Source organism: Coregonus clupeaformis, chromosome 1 (genome assembly GCF_020615455.1).
Source record: "Coregonus clupeaformis isolate EN_2021a chromosome 1, ASM2061545v1, whole genome shotgun sequence".
Lineage (NCBI taxonomy): Eukaryota > Metazoa > Chordata > Actinopteri > Salmoniformes > Salmonidae > Coregonus > Coregonus clupeaformis.
The window spans coordinates 33,338,692-33,351,556 of NC_059192.1; the positions used below are offsets into that span (position 1 = coordinate 33,338,692).

A 12,865-nucleotide genomic window follows, 5' to 3' on the forward strand; every position below is an offset into this window, starting at 1 on the left:
ATTATGTAACATATAAGTTCCCTTGTTTTATGTTTGCCTTTGTGTGTTATTGTCCTTTTGTCCTGTTGTATGTTTGGCATTGCTAGCTCGTTATTTTACGCACTCCGCGTGTTACTCCTCTAGTGTTGGAGACTTTTGTTTTTGTGCGTATTACTGGAAGTAAAGTAGTCATTCCTGATCCTCTGTGTCCTGCGCTTGACTTCACTGCCGCATACACATCACCCCAGTCTGACATAATGGGACCGATCTCGTCCTAAAGGTTGACTCAAGTTTGCCCTAAAAGCACCAGGAAGCACCTGGATGTTCATCAAGGCTTGAAAGAATGTTCTATGGACAGATGAGTCAAAAGTATAACTTTCTGGATGAAATGGGTCCCAATATCCCAATATCTATCTAATTAAGATATATTAGTGTTTTATTTTTCATGATTTTTATTTTGTTCAGATTCCCATCCTCCAATTTGCCATAACAGAGTAAAATCCCAATTAAATCCATTTTAATCCCACTTTGTAACTGTAACCCAAAAATATGTGAAGAAGTCTAAGGGGGTGAATACTTATGATAGGCACTGTAATCGTTTTTTGGTCTTTAATAAGAGCAATACTTCACAGCTTTCTTCATCAGCTTGTTGGTCCTCTCCAAAATGTACTTTACACGATAAACAGAATTCAGCCCAAAGCATTGCTTTATTCATGATAGCATCTATGCTATCATGGTCCTCTGTAGCTCAGCTGGTAGAGCACGGCGCTTGTAACGCCAAGGTAGTGGGTTCGATCCCCGGGACCACCCATACACAAAAATGTATGCACGCATGACTGTAAGTCGCTTTGGATAAAAGCGTCTGCTAAATGGCATATTATATTATTATTATATGCTGCAATAGTCTATGTGCCGGGGGGCTAGGGTCAGTCTGTTATATCTGGAGTTATTCTCCTGTCTTATCCGGTGTCCTGTGTGAATTTAAGTATGCTCCCTCTAATTCTCTCTCCCTTCCTCTCTCCCTCCCATCCCGGAGGACGTGAGCCCTAGGACCATTCCTCAGGACTATCTGGCCTGATGACTCCTTGCTGTCCCCAGTCCACCTGGTCGTGCTGCTGCTCCAGTTTCCACTCTTCTGCCTGCAGCTATGAAACCCTGACCTGTTCACCGGACGTGCTATCTTGTCCCAGACCTGCTGTTTTCAACTCTCTCTCTCTACCGCACCTGCTATTTCAACCTCTAAATGCCCGGCTATGAAAAGCCAAGTGACATTTACTCCTGATGTACTGACCTATTGCAACCTCTACAACCACTGTGATTATTATTTTACCCTGCTGGTCATCTATGAACGTTTGAACATCTTGGAGAAAAATCTGGCCTTAATGGCCATCTACTGTTATAATCTCCACCCGGCACAGCCATAAGGGGACTGGCCACCTCTCAGAGCCTGGTTCCTCTCTAGGTCTTTTCCTAGGTTTCTGCCTTTCTAGGGAGTTTTTCCTAGCCACCGTGCTTCTAAATCTGCATTGCTTGCTGTTTGGGGTTTTAGGCTGGGTTTCTGTATAGCACTTTGTGACATCTACTGATGAAAAAAGGGCTTTATAAATAAAATTTGATTGATTGATTGATTGAATATCATGCCTGTTATTTACACTTGGGAACATTATGATAGAATATAACAGTATAGAAAATAATTGAATCAAATATAATGTAACAGATCAGATACTAATAGATTAGATTAACATAGAATAGAACCAAATGGAATAGAATAGATTTATAGAATATAAATGATATAATTATATTCTATTCTATTATACTAGAAACCAAATACATTGTGCTGGCCGATCTGAGGTCTTCAGCACCCAAGTTATGGTCCTCCGTATGGGGACATGAGGTCCCTCATCCGCTATAAACACTGTCTGAAGTATCATCCACATACTGTATGTATCAACCATGATGTGACAAACGTTTTGCTTCAGTCCACATCTACATGCAGTGCTTAACTTGGCCAGATGGTGTCTCCATGAGCCAGATGGTATATCGCTCATCGTAGACAGTCCTCCACAGATACAGTGGTTGAATCACATCAAATGGTATCAGCCCTCATGGTGACAGTAGTCAAGTAGAGCAGAGAAGCATGGATGATAGATTTATTTCAATAATATTTCTGCAGTGCCATTCAGCATACCTTTGAGATGCTGACAGAGAGATGAACAAGTGTATTCTCCACCCATAACACATCAGAAAATATATTGTAGATAGGTCCTTCAATGTTTATATACATTGTTCAATTAGTTGAACTGTAACCAAATGCAACCAGGTGAGATATTTGATGCAGAAAACGTTTTCTTCTGGTTATGAGGTGTGCCAATGGGTAGGATGTGTCATAGATTTTGCATACTTATATTTTACAGTCTACTTATGCCAAGAAGTCAAGTGTATACTGTACCTAAATGATATAACACAACTTTGAATTAGTCACATACTCTGTAGGTAAATAGGATATATAATATGCCAATCAAAGAGAGGGAGTAAACACGTTTTATTAAGATATCATTGATTCATACATTTTCAAAAGCATTTAGAAATTCATAGGTTAGTTTACAGTATTGACAAAACCTATAGGATAATACAAATAAAATATATTCAATTCTAATCAGAGACATTCAGTGTTATTGTGCTGTTATGTAATAAACTACTGTAGGTTATATGTTTCCTTTTTTAGATCCCCCTCCACTCCCCCTTACCTCTCTTTCTTTCTCCATGGTCTTCGTGCGGCTTTCAGCTATACACTTTCCTCCCTCATATCACGACTGTTGTGATGTCAGCTATGCTTGATTCAAGGATGGGGACCTGTAGTCAAAAGGCTGTGTGTGTGTTCGTTCCAGCGAACATGTGTATGTGTGTGTGAGTAAAATGTAAAATACAGGATACTTTTCGGCTATAGGCCTATTTACAAGAAAGCTTTCATAGTCGTGAGCCCATTGTTTTCTTCTTGGTAAAATTTTTTTTCAAAGAAAGGTAATTGTAATCATATCACAAATTAGCCTCTATATTAATTTGGGTCCCCCCAACCCTCTCCCGTATTCTCTAATCCGCCCACATGTGTCATATAGAAGGGGGAAAAAAACAGTGCAGAAGGTGACGCTCTTCCAAGCAAACAGAGAGACAGAGACAGGGAAACGTGCGCGCGAAGAAATAGGGAGAGGAGTTGTCTACAGGCTATACAATATCTCCATTGTGACATTGGGAGGGGGAGATATAGAAAGAATTGAATGGTAGCTACACCCTGCGCGTAGAAGCGTAGAGGCACTATAGGAAAGACTGGGAATTATTTTTTGGCAATAACAGAGGTGGGAGAGGGGCATCGAAATCGAGAAAAAATAGCCTGAGACAGTTTTCTTAGGTAGAGGTAATAAGCGACAATAACGATAACTAAACGTCATTTTCAACAACAGGCACTCCTATTTTGTCTCATTATTATTATTCGGAAAGAGACGCTGTCGTCTGAAAGCCAACAAGACACTGCATGGATATTTTCTCTGAAATCATACAAAAAACGATCTTACAAAGAAAACTACATTTTGATTGATCTTGTGGGTTAATGTGCGTGTTCTTGCACGCACGCAGGCACACGAAACGAACCTGAACCAAAAGCAAGTGAGTATTGATCGTGTGTGTGTATTTGTGAATTGATGTCATATATTAAACACGATTTATTAACAAATCATCTAGCCTTACAGGCCAAAATAAAGGCAAAGAGTCTACGTTCAACAAGTATTGTTTTCTCCACTGTCAGACCTAATGCAAACGAGGGGTGTTTTTATTCAATAATAAGGTGAGCAATCAATACATCAGTACTATGTGTTCAAATAGATACATTTACATTTACATTAAACATAAAGCTCTCTATTGGGTTATCATATTCATATTCAGCTACCTTTGTCATAGTGTTATATAGCCCACACTCTTACTTACACTTTGATATATGTCATATTTTAAAACCTAACATTGCACATATGGGGTGGGCGTTTCCCCACCTAGACCAGTAAGTAGGTCTTTATAGTTACATGTCTCTTAAAGGGATGTGTGTTTGTCTGAGTGTGGGTGTGCCTGTCTGTCCAGTGTGTTTGAGTGTGTGTTTCATTCAGTGTGTGTGCATGTACAAATGGGCAGCACAGGGGAAGTGTCAAGGCTTGAAATGGAGGTTTGATATAGCTCTGTTGGGGGGAGGGGGAGGGGGGGAGGGAGGGGGGGAGGGGGACAGGAAGGAAGGATGTGCATGGCATCTAAGGGACCACCTAATACAGGAAGTCGATAGTGGCAGTTTGATGTCTAGACTAGATGCTCTCTCTTCTTTAAACACTCTTTGTCCTATCCTGTCACATCATCAATAGTTGATCATTTTGTCAAGTTGACTAGCCAACGATCCATCCACATTTCACTCCATTATTTTTGTGTGCACAAAGTCTGTCCTCAGTTCTGCATTTCGCTCTCTTTGATTCATGAGCATATGTAGGCTCTTTTTGTGCTTAGGCTACCATCTGACTTATGCACTTTCTGGCCTCTTCTTGTTGCTTCCTCTGCTTTTCTCTCTTGTATTATCAAACTACAGCTGTATCTATTTATAGATATACAGGATAACCCAGAAAAACGTATTCTACTTTTAGAAGAAACGCACCGTTTCAGATGTGACAACATGCATCAAAGGTTTATATTGGTATATATCCAACTTGGTATAATACTGTATAACTTGGTATACCCAATTTATATACTCTGTTATACAATTTTTAATAAATATACTAGGCGGATAGATAATAGATCCAACAGTACATAACAGACCAGAAGTATAATCCATAAACTAACTGTGTTATTACATCTTATTACATCTATTACTCTAGGCTATGTTATCACTAACAACCTCTTTCACACGTTTCTTCACCCCTCCTACATATGTCTCATCTCCAGCTCTAACCGGGGTCGTGTTCATTCACAACAGAAAATGTGGGTTTCTCACTGGACAAATCCAGGTAGTTTTCTGCCATTTGGTGCCTAATGAACATGACCCAAATCTATCTCAAATGTCTCTCTAACTCAATCCCGAAACCATCACATAACCCCACATATCTCCTCCTAACTCAAATCTATCTCGTTTTCATTAAATCATGACTTTACCCCTCACCTTTAACTCTTAACATGTGAAATTTCTCTCCCATAATTCTCTCCGTTAACTTCTCGCTACTTTACTCCTTTACCGCTTTTCCCATCCCTGACTTCAATGGTTACACTTCACATCTCATTTCTAATTATTTCACCTCCCCTCTCTTTAGTAGCCTATAATCATCAGCCGGTTCAAAGGTCAGGGCCCATATTCATTAAGAGCCTCAGAGTAGTAGTGCTGATGTAGGATCAGTTTGGCCTTTTAAACCATAATTAATACAATTTATATGGACGGGGGGGACATAATCCTAGATCAGCACTCCTACTCCCAGATATTTTTTAAATACAGACCCAGTGCTCTGAGCGGTAATGTACTACTCCTCATTCCATCCCTAAATGTGACTCACACTGTGTCCCACTTTAAGCTTCTAATGGTTGTGATGAGCCATGAAGGCCAGTGTCATTAATTAAGAACGGACCAGATTTAATGACGTGAGGGACAGATGAGGTATAGGGTTCAATGTTCAAGCTCTATGGTCAGGATGCTAATTTCTTAGCGTGGGGGGGGTCATTTAATGTTTTGGTTGGATATGACTCCGGTTCACATGATCCTCCAATAGTATCCCTTGTTTTTGAGCAGTGGGTTAGTGAGACAATGGCTCAGTGGGTTTGTAAGAGCATGGAGCTGACAACACTTGTGGGTTTTATTCCTGCATGGGCCAAATATACCGAATATACATGTCACCGTCAATGTCCACAGTTCTGTAAGTTGCTTTGGATAAAAGCACTTGCGAAATGACGACGGTTATTGGTTAAGCTGGTGATAGTACTGTATCTTTCTCCCTATTCTCTCTGTCACACCTGGGTTGTGTTCATTGGGGCACACCGTAGGGAAACGAAGACAAGTGTTTCTTATTGGATACGTTCAGATAGTACCACCCAGTTTTTCTCAGTTTCAGAGCATTTTCTTCCGTTTCGAGCCTACTGAACATGACCAAGGCTTTGGACTGTTACTGGTGTGTTATCCTCTTACCCACCAAGGGGTGCTATAACGTCCTTTATAGAATGCTTCGGTATTCTTACTCCCTAGTCCCTACACATTTGCTATGGGACGCTAAAGGTGTCTGACTGCCACCCACTAGACCTTGCCGTTATTTATTTGATTTAACCTTTACTTATGCAGGGAAGTCCCATTGAGACCAATGTCTCTTTTGCAAGGGAGCCCTGCTTCACAAAGAGCCGCAAACAATACAAAGTACACAATGAGGAACTAGTGACAGAATTATTTGTGACACAGTTATTAAGGCACTACAGAAGGCTAGATTATATTTCTATGGGCTAGACATTGTAGACTTGACCCCTAGCTTTGGGCAGCACTATATCTGAAGGACATTTGGTCAGCATCATCTTAATGCAGAGTTTGGACTTCCGAATTTGGATTCCGTTGCTGTCCGCTTGAATAGTGCTGATTCTCTAATTGCTGCTATTACTGCTTGTTTGTTTACGTCGAACCTCCCACACATGACTAAGTCACCACACCCTTTCTGAAGGACATTTGGCTCAGCACCCAAAGGGCTTTGCTCAGCTCTGTTTCTAAATGTCCAATCCTCTATTTCAGCTTCTCCGTCCTTTGTTCCTGGGTCTATTCCTGAATCAAGCTCATATATTAATAATTCATTTCCAGCCTGCTAAAAAGGAGATAGATAACCACTGTTCAGGGTGCCTTTCAAAATGGAGTCTTTCATTCCAAAACAAAGCCTGAAGGGTTGGAGAGGAGTTATCCTTTGGAGGGTGATTTAGTTTTATCAATATGCACTAGAACCACTGCCCCAGGGGTTTAGGGGCCCTCGGATGCTGTGGTTCTATATGGGGATTGGTCATGAGTGGCACACCCCCGAGGTTGCTGCACTGGTATCGCTGGGTAGATAAGCTGGGGCCTCTGGGAGATTTCCCAGAGTCCATTTCCCTCATGCGCGGTTAATTGATTGTATTTTTTCATGCACAGTTGGTTAGGGAATTGGTCGTTGGTATAAACTAGCTTGATTATTCCTTACAAAGCCCTTGTCTCAGTGTACCTTGGCTTTGTGTTTCTTTGCTAATCCAGTGGCCCATTGTATTCTCTTTGATAAAGGTTCTACCTTAAACGATAAAGGGTTCTTTGGCTTGTCCCTGTATCTTTTCACCCAACAAATAAACCTTTTTTTCTTTCATCCATAGCCCTTGTCCCTGTCAAAGACTAATTTTTTCTAAGTGTATATTACTCTCTCTGTCTCACTCTCTCTCTCTTGCTCTCTCTCTCTGTGTCTCTCTGTATCTCTCTCTCTCTCTGTCTGTCTCTCTGTCTGCTCACATCCCTCTCTCTCCCCCACCTGCTTTCTTGTCCTTACACATTCATTCATACTATCTCTGCTCTCATGTTTCCCCCAAATACTACCCACACACCTCTCTCTTGCTTCTCTGATAGTAGAATAGCAGAATGTAGAGTTCCACCATTAAACACAAAGACAGTCGGAGGGAGAGGACATCATACGGTGACACTGCACTAAAAGGGGAGGTGACTGCAGTACTTTCCTCTTGCTGCAGTGCCTCTGTTTCTCCTGATGGTGTCTCACCAGTACTGGGGAGTGTGAGGGAAAGGAATAGAGAGAGAGGGTGGAGGGAAGGTGAGAGAGAGAGAGAGAGAGTGGGGGAGATGGAAAAGTGGGGGAGGGTAAAGATGTAGAGAGGGAACAGCGAGAAACCTTGTGGTACATCATTTGATGAGGAGATGGGGGGTGGAGAAAGAAAATCCACATACACCAGCCCACAGCCCACCTTCTCCCTTGCACTTCAGCATAGCTGTACACATACATGTCTGTCTTACTCTCCCCTCATTGTCCCTCCCTCCCTCCCTCCCTCCCTCCCTCCCTCCCTCCCTCCCTCCCTCCCTCCCTCCCTTAATGCACTCTGTCTGTCACCCCCCTCCTCCCACCCTGCTGTATATCACCTCTAAATGTTGTCCCCCCCCTTTCCTCCCTCACTTCCATTCAGGTGCTTTACAGGCATTACCAAACCCCTGCAAGATTGCTCCCTCTTCTATCTCATCACCTTTTCTCTCCTCCTCCTCCTCTCCCTCATCCTCCGCTCTTCTCATCCTCCGCTCTTCTCATCCCCTTTATCATCTCTCTCTCCATTCCCTCTTTTTATTGCCTGTCTTTCATGTTTCCCATCATTGTTCATAGAATTCTCTTCCATTCATCCCTCTCTCTCCTCCATCCATCCCTCCCTCTCACGCCAGCTCTACCTCCCCATGCCTTATCCTCACTTTTTCTTTCCTCTCCTTCCATTCCTTTTTCTACCATCCCCCTCCTCCTCCTTCTATCTCTCTTGCTCTCTCTCTCTCTCTGTGAATTGGGAAAGGGTTTCGCTTTTTCCGCCAGCCACGATTCGCATGTTCCGTGCAGTCAGCACTCCTACCAAATTCCTCCCTGCTTCTCTCCTTTGCGCTCTGTTCTCCCTCTCTTTCACACTCTCCTCCCCTCCCCCTGTTCCTTTCTGCTGGTACCTCACAGTCGATGCGGCCCATAATCCCGCGCTCCCTCCCCCTCTTGCTGCAGTGTTTCTGCTAATATATATTAGCGTCAGTGCAGCCATCGTGCACGAGCAGAGCACTCTCTCTTTCTCTACCTCTTTCTTTCTCTCCATTTTTACCTTATGGTTGACCTCCCCTTCTCTCTCATTCCAAGTTCATTATGATTAAGCAGTGTTTTTCTCTTCAATTGTTTTAGTAATATTTTTGAGTGTTTTTGTATGCAGCGCTCACACACAGCCAGGTGAGCCTGTGTGTGTGTGTGTGTGTGTGCGTTTGTGAAGGGGAGCAGTAGCTGTGGGGCGCAGGACATGGTGGTCAGGCCGGGTATAGCTCTGAGAGAGAGAAAGAGGGGGTACGGTTCCTCCTTCGCTTAACACTTGATCACTTTCATCTGTATCACTCTTTCTCTCAATTTTGTTGTCTGTCCTTCTCTCTCCCTCGCTTTTCTCTCCCCATCCAAACACAAGTTCTTCTTCCTCCATTTTACACCTTAACGCGCTCTTTCCTTCCTCCCCATAGCCCCCTTGTTTTAGCAGTTGAGATGTGCGTAGCTACTTCAATACTGCGCTCCAAACACTGGCCAGCATCTTGAGACGAAACTCACCCAAAGGCACCCAATTATCTTGTTAACACTAAGCCCAGACCTAGTATATACATGTTCCTTTGAAAATGAGCATTGAGCAATTATCTCAAGTACTTATAATGTTTAAAAGTAGGTACTCACTTCCACAGGACGGGTTTATTGATATTCTAGTAAAGTTGCATTCTATTCTGTCATTCATTCTCTTGAATGGTTACATTACTTTAATTACAATGCTAAAAGCAATATATTCTCCCTATATGGTTCTATTGCGGAGAAAACATATTGGCTGGATAGGGTTTAGCATTTAGCAATGTTGAATACTTGCTGTTGTTCATGTAGGCTATTAATTATGACCAAATAGTAACCAAATAAACCCCAACTCTACATAAAGTAAAAAAAATGTTACTGCATTTTGAGGAATAGGGATTTAAAAAGTAATCATTGCTCTATGCAGATAGTTCAAGATTCTTTATTCCCCCCTTGGACTTTGGGTGTACTATAGTTGAGTAGAGTCCCTATCCGATCCCATGCGTAGGAAACAGCAGTGTCCGCTGTCCATGGTGCTGAAATGTGATCTCTCAATAATACCTTGGACTACGCAGATAGTTCAAGATTTATACTCTCCCTACCTTGGGGTTTGGGTGCAGTAGAGCCACTATTCCGTCCCATGCATAGGAAAACAGAAGTGTCTGCTGTCCATGGTGCTGAAATTGTATCCCTCAACAACACATTGGTCTATCTATGCAGATAGTTTAAAAAAATGTTGTTTCCCCCCTTGGACTTTGGGTGCACTAGAGTCAACTAGAACCCCTATCCCGTCCCATGCATAGGAAAACAGCAGTGTCTGCTGTCCATGGTGCTAAAATGCGATCCCTCAACAATACATGGGTCTATCTATTCCATGCAGATAGTTTAAGATTCTCTATTTCCCCCCCTGTGGGTGCAGTAGAGACTCTATCCCATCCCATGCAGTGCTGCTGTCCATGGTGCTGACATCTGATCGCTTACTTAACAATACAAGCGCTTCTCTGCTGGAATCTTCCTCAGTTCTAAGCTGACCATTGGTTAGAACTCATTACTGGGTTTCTTTTCAGGCTCATTTGTCAAAATAAGCTATTTCAAGTTATTTCATTTCTCTTTCTTTTTTGCTTCAACTCTCCTTTATCTTTACATCGTCATTTGAAATAGTTCATTTCCAACTGCAAGACATGCAGTAAACAAAACAAACAAACACTGATATGATATTGCAGTGTTCCTAAATTCAAAGTGCTCCTGGCATTTTTTGTTGAGCAAGCAATATCAGGAGTACTGCAGTGAAGACTACTGCCAAGTTTTACTTGGGCAGTCAAGACTAAGGAACTGGAATCCTGTCTTACCTACTCTGTTACTTTATTACTCTACTACTACTTATTATTAGAGTTATGTGATGTATACATACATCAACTGTCCCCAAATCAGTGTCCCTTAAGTATATAATGTCCTGTCTGTCTCAAATCCCTCTAAGTACTGTTCTCAGACCTGTGCTTATCTCTGTCCCATATGACGCCAGTCCATCCCATGCAGCAGCCTCTGATAGTTGGTAAACCTTACCTGAGTGGAGGCTCTCTTGAATTCTGGAATCTTCATATATAGATAATGTTTCATACAAAACACAAAACTAGAAAGAAATTAGCAGAAAACAGTCCAAATAGAAAAGAGTATTGAAAATATGTTCCAAGTTAAAGATGCACTTTGGAAATGTCTTAAAAGTTGTTTGTGCGGTTGAGAAAGTATACATACATGCTGAAGACAAGACATTGACAATGTTGTTGAAGAGAAGAAAATGCATTAAGCTAAATGTAAATGGTTTGAGAAAAAGTCTAAAAACGAACAGGTGATAAAATATTAAAGAGCAAAGTGAGAGAAGCTTACTTTGAGAAAGAAATAACAAAATGAGGGGACACTTGTAAAAAAGGGGGGAAGGAAAGTAAGAGTGAGGAAGAACGAGAACGCTCAAGTAAAATGCAGTAAAAAATAAGGAAAAGAGATGAAGCGTGCAGAGATGGGATGAGAGAGGGACACTGAGAAAGGAAAGAGAGAGTGTGAGAGGAGGAGGAAACTGAAGTCAAGATTCCCCTTGAATGAAATGTGAGCCCCTTATGCGGAATATGAGATCGAGTTAACAAGGGAGAGAGAGAGAGCACAAGAGAGGGGAAGGGAGGGCTAGAGATTGAGAGAGCGCTGGAGAGGGGGTAGGACGAGGTAGAGGGGGAGGAAAGGGGCGTATTCCAATAGAATAGAAAAGGAGGTAAACAACATACTTACGGTACACAGTATGCAGAGGTTTTGCATTGAAGAACGCCTCCTTTTCAGAAGCAAAAGGACTCTACACTGACAATACACTGCAATGGGGACGTGCTGACCTAGCGAGGGGAAGGAGAGAAAGCAAATAATTCTGGCTTTTTACTGCAGTGGAATTCATTCACTTTTATAGCGCACTCTCTCTCTCTGCCTGGCTCTCATCCTCTCTCTCTCTCTCCCTCTGACTGGGTCTCATCCTCTCTCTCTCTCTCTCTCTCTCTCTCTCTCGCTGTCTCTCTCTCCCTCTGCCTGGCTCTCATCCTCTCTCTCTCTCTCTCTCTCTCTCTCTCTCTCTCTCTCTCTCTCTCTCTCTCTCTCTCTCTCTCTCTCTCTCTCTCTCTCTCTCTCTCTCGCTGTCTCTCTCTCCCTCTGCCTGGCTCTCATTCCCTCTCTCTCTCTCTCGCTGTCTGTCTCTCCCGCTCTCCCTCTGTCTCTCTCTCCCTCTCTCCCTGCCTCTCAATCTATCTTTCTCTGTCTCTCTCTGGCTTTATCTCTCTCTCTCTCTCTCTGGCTCTCATCATCTCTCTCTCCCTACCCCCCTCTCTCTCTCTCTCTCTCTCTCTCTCTCTCTCTCTCTCTCTCTCTCTCTCTCTCTCTCTCTCTCTCTCTCTCTCCCATTCCCTCTATCTTTCCCGTCCTCAGGTATTTGTTGAGCATCACTTGTTTTTCCCGATCTAGATTATTTCTGTCCTTTCAGATCACTCCATTAAAAAGCTGATTTCTGATCTGTCTCTCACTCCCCACTCCTCTCTATCTTTCTCTCTCCCCCTCTCTCTTACACACACACACACACACACAACACACACACACACAACACACACACACACACACACACACACACAACACACACAACACACACATACACACACATACACACACACACAGACACAGACACAGACACAGACACAGACACAGACACACGTACACACACGGACACACACGTACACACACACAGACACATACAATGCATAAGAAACTATGGAACAGCATGACATAGCCACACTTCAGTTGAATGTAAAAGCAGTAGAGGGCTAGAGGGAAGCATGGTGCCTGTAGCAGACTGATTGAGTCGATCTAACATTAGTATGGACACTGCACTCCTGGGAAGCAATTAACACACACACGCACGTATTGAATGCTGTGTCACCTAACGTCAGAAAAGCATTAGGGAGGAGAGAAAGGAGAAGCGAAGGAGCGAGACGTATCGCTGATTTGTTACGTTATACCTCCTT

The 12,865-nt window shown here is 42.7% G+C and overlaps 1 protein-coding gene across 4 annotated transcripts in view; it reads left to right on the forward strand.

Annotated features, from left to right (window-relative positions):
- The first annotated feature begins 2,598 nt into the window (after nucleotides 1-2,598).
- LOC121566959 (potassium voltage-gated channel subfamily C member 1-like) overlaps nucleotides 2,599-12,865 on the forward strand; it is a 73,262-nt gene continuing 62,995 nt past the window's right edge. For all 4 annotated transcript variants that reach the window (XM_041876933.2, XM_041876921.2, XM_041876926.2 and 1 more), the window contains exon 1: nucleotides 2,599-3,639. The gene's annotated coding sequence lies outside the window, so the exon portion shown is untranslated. The remainder of the gene's footprint in view (nucleotides 3,640-12,865) is intronic.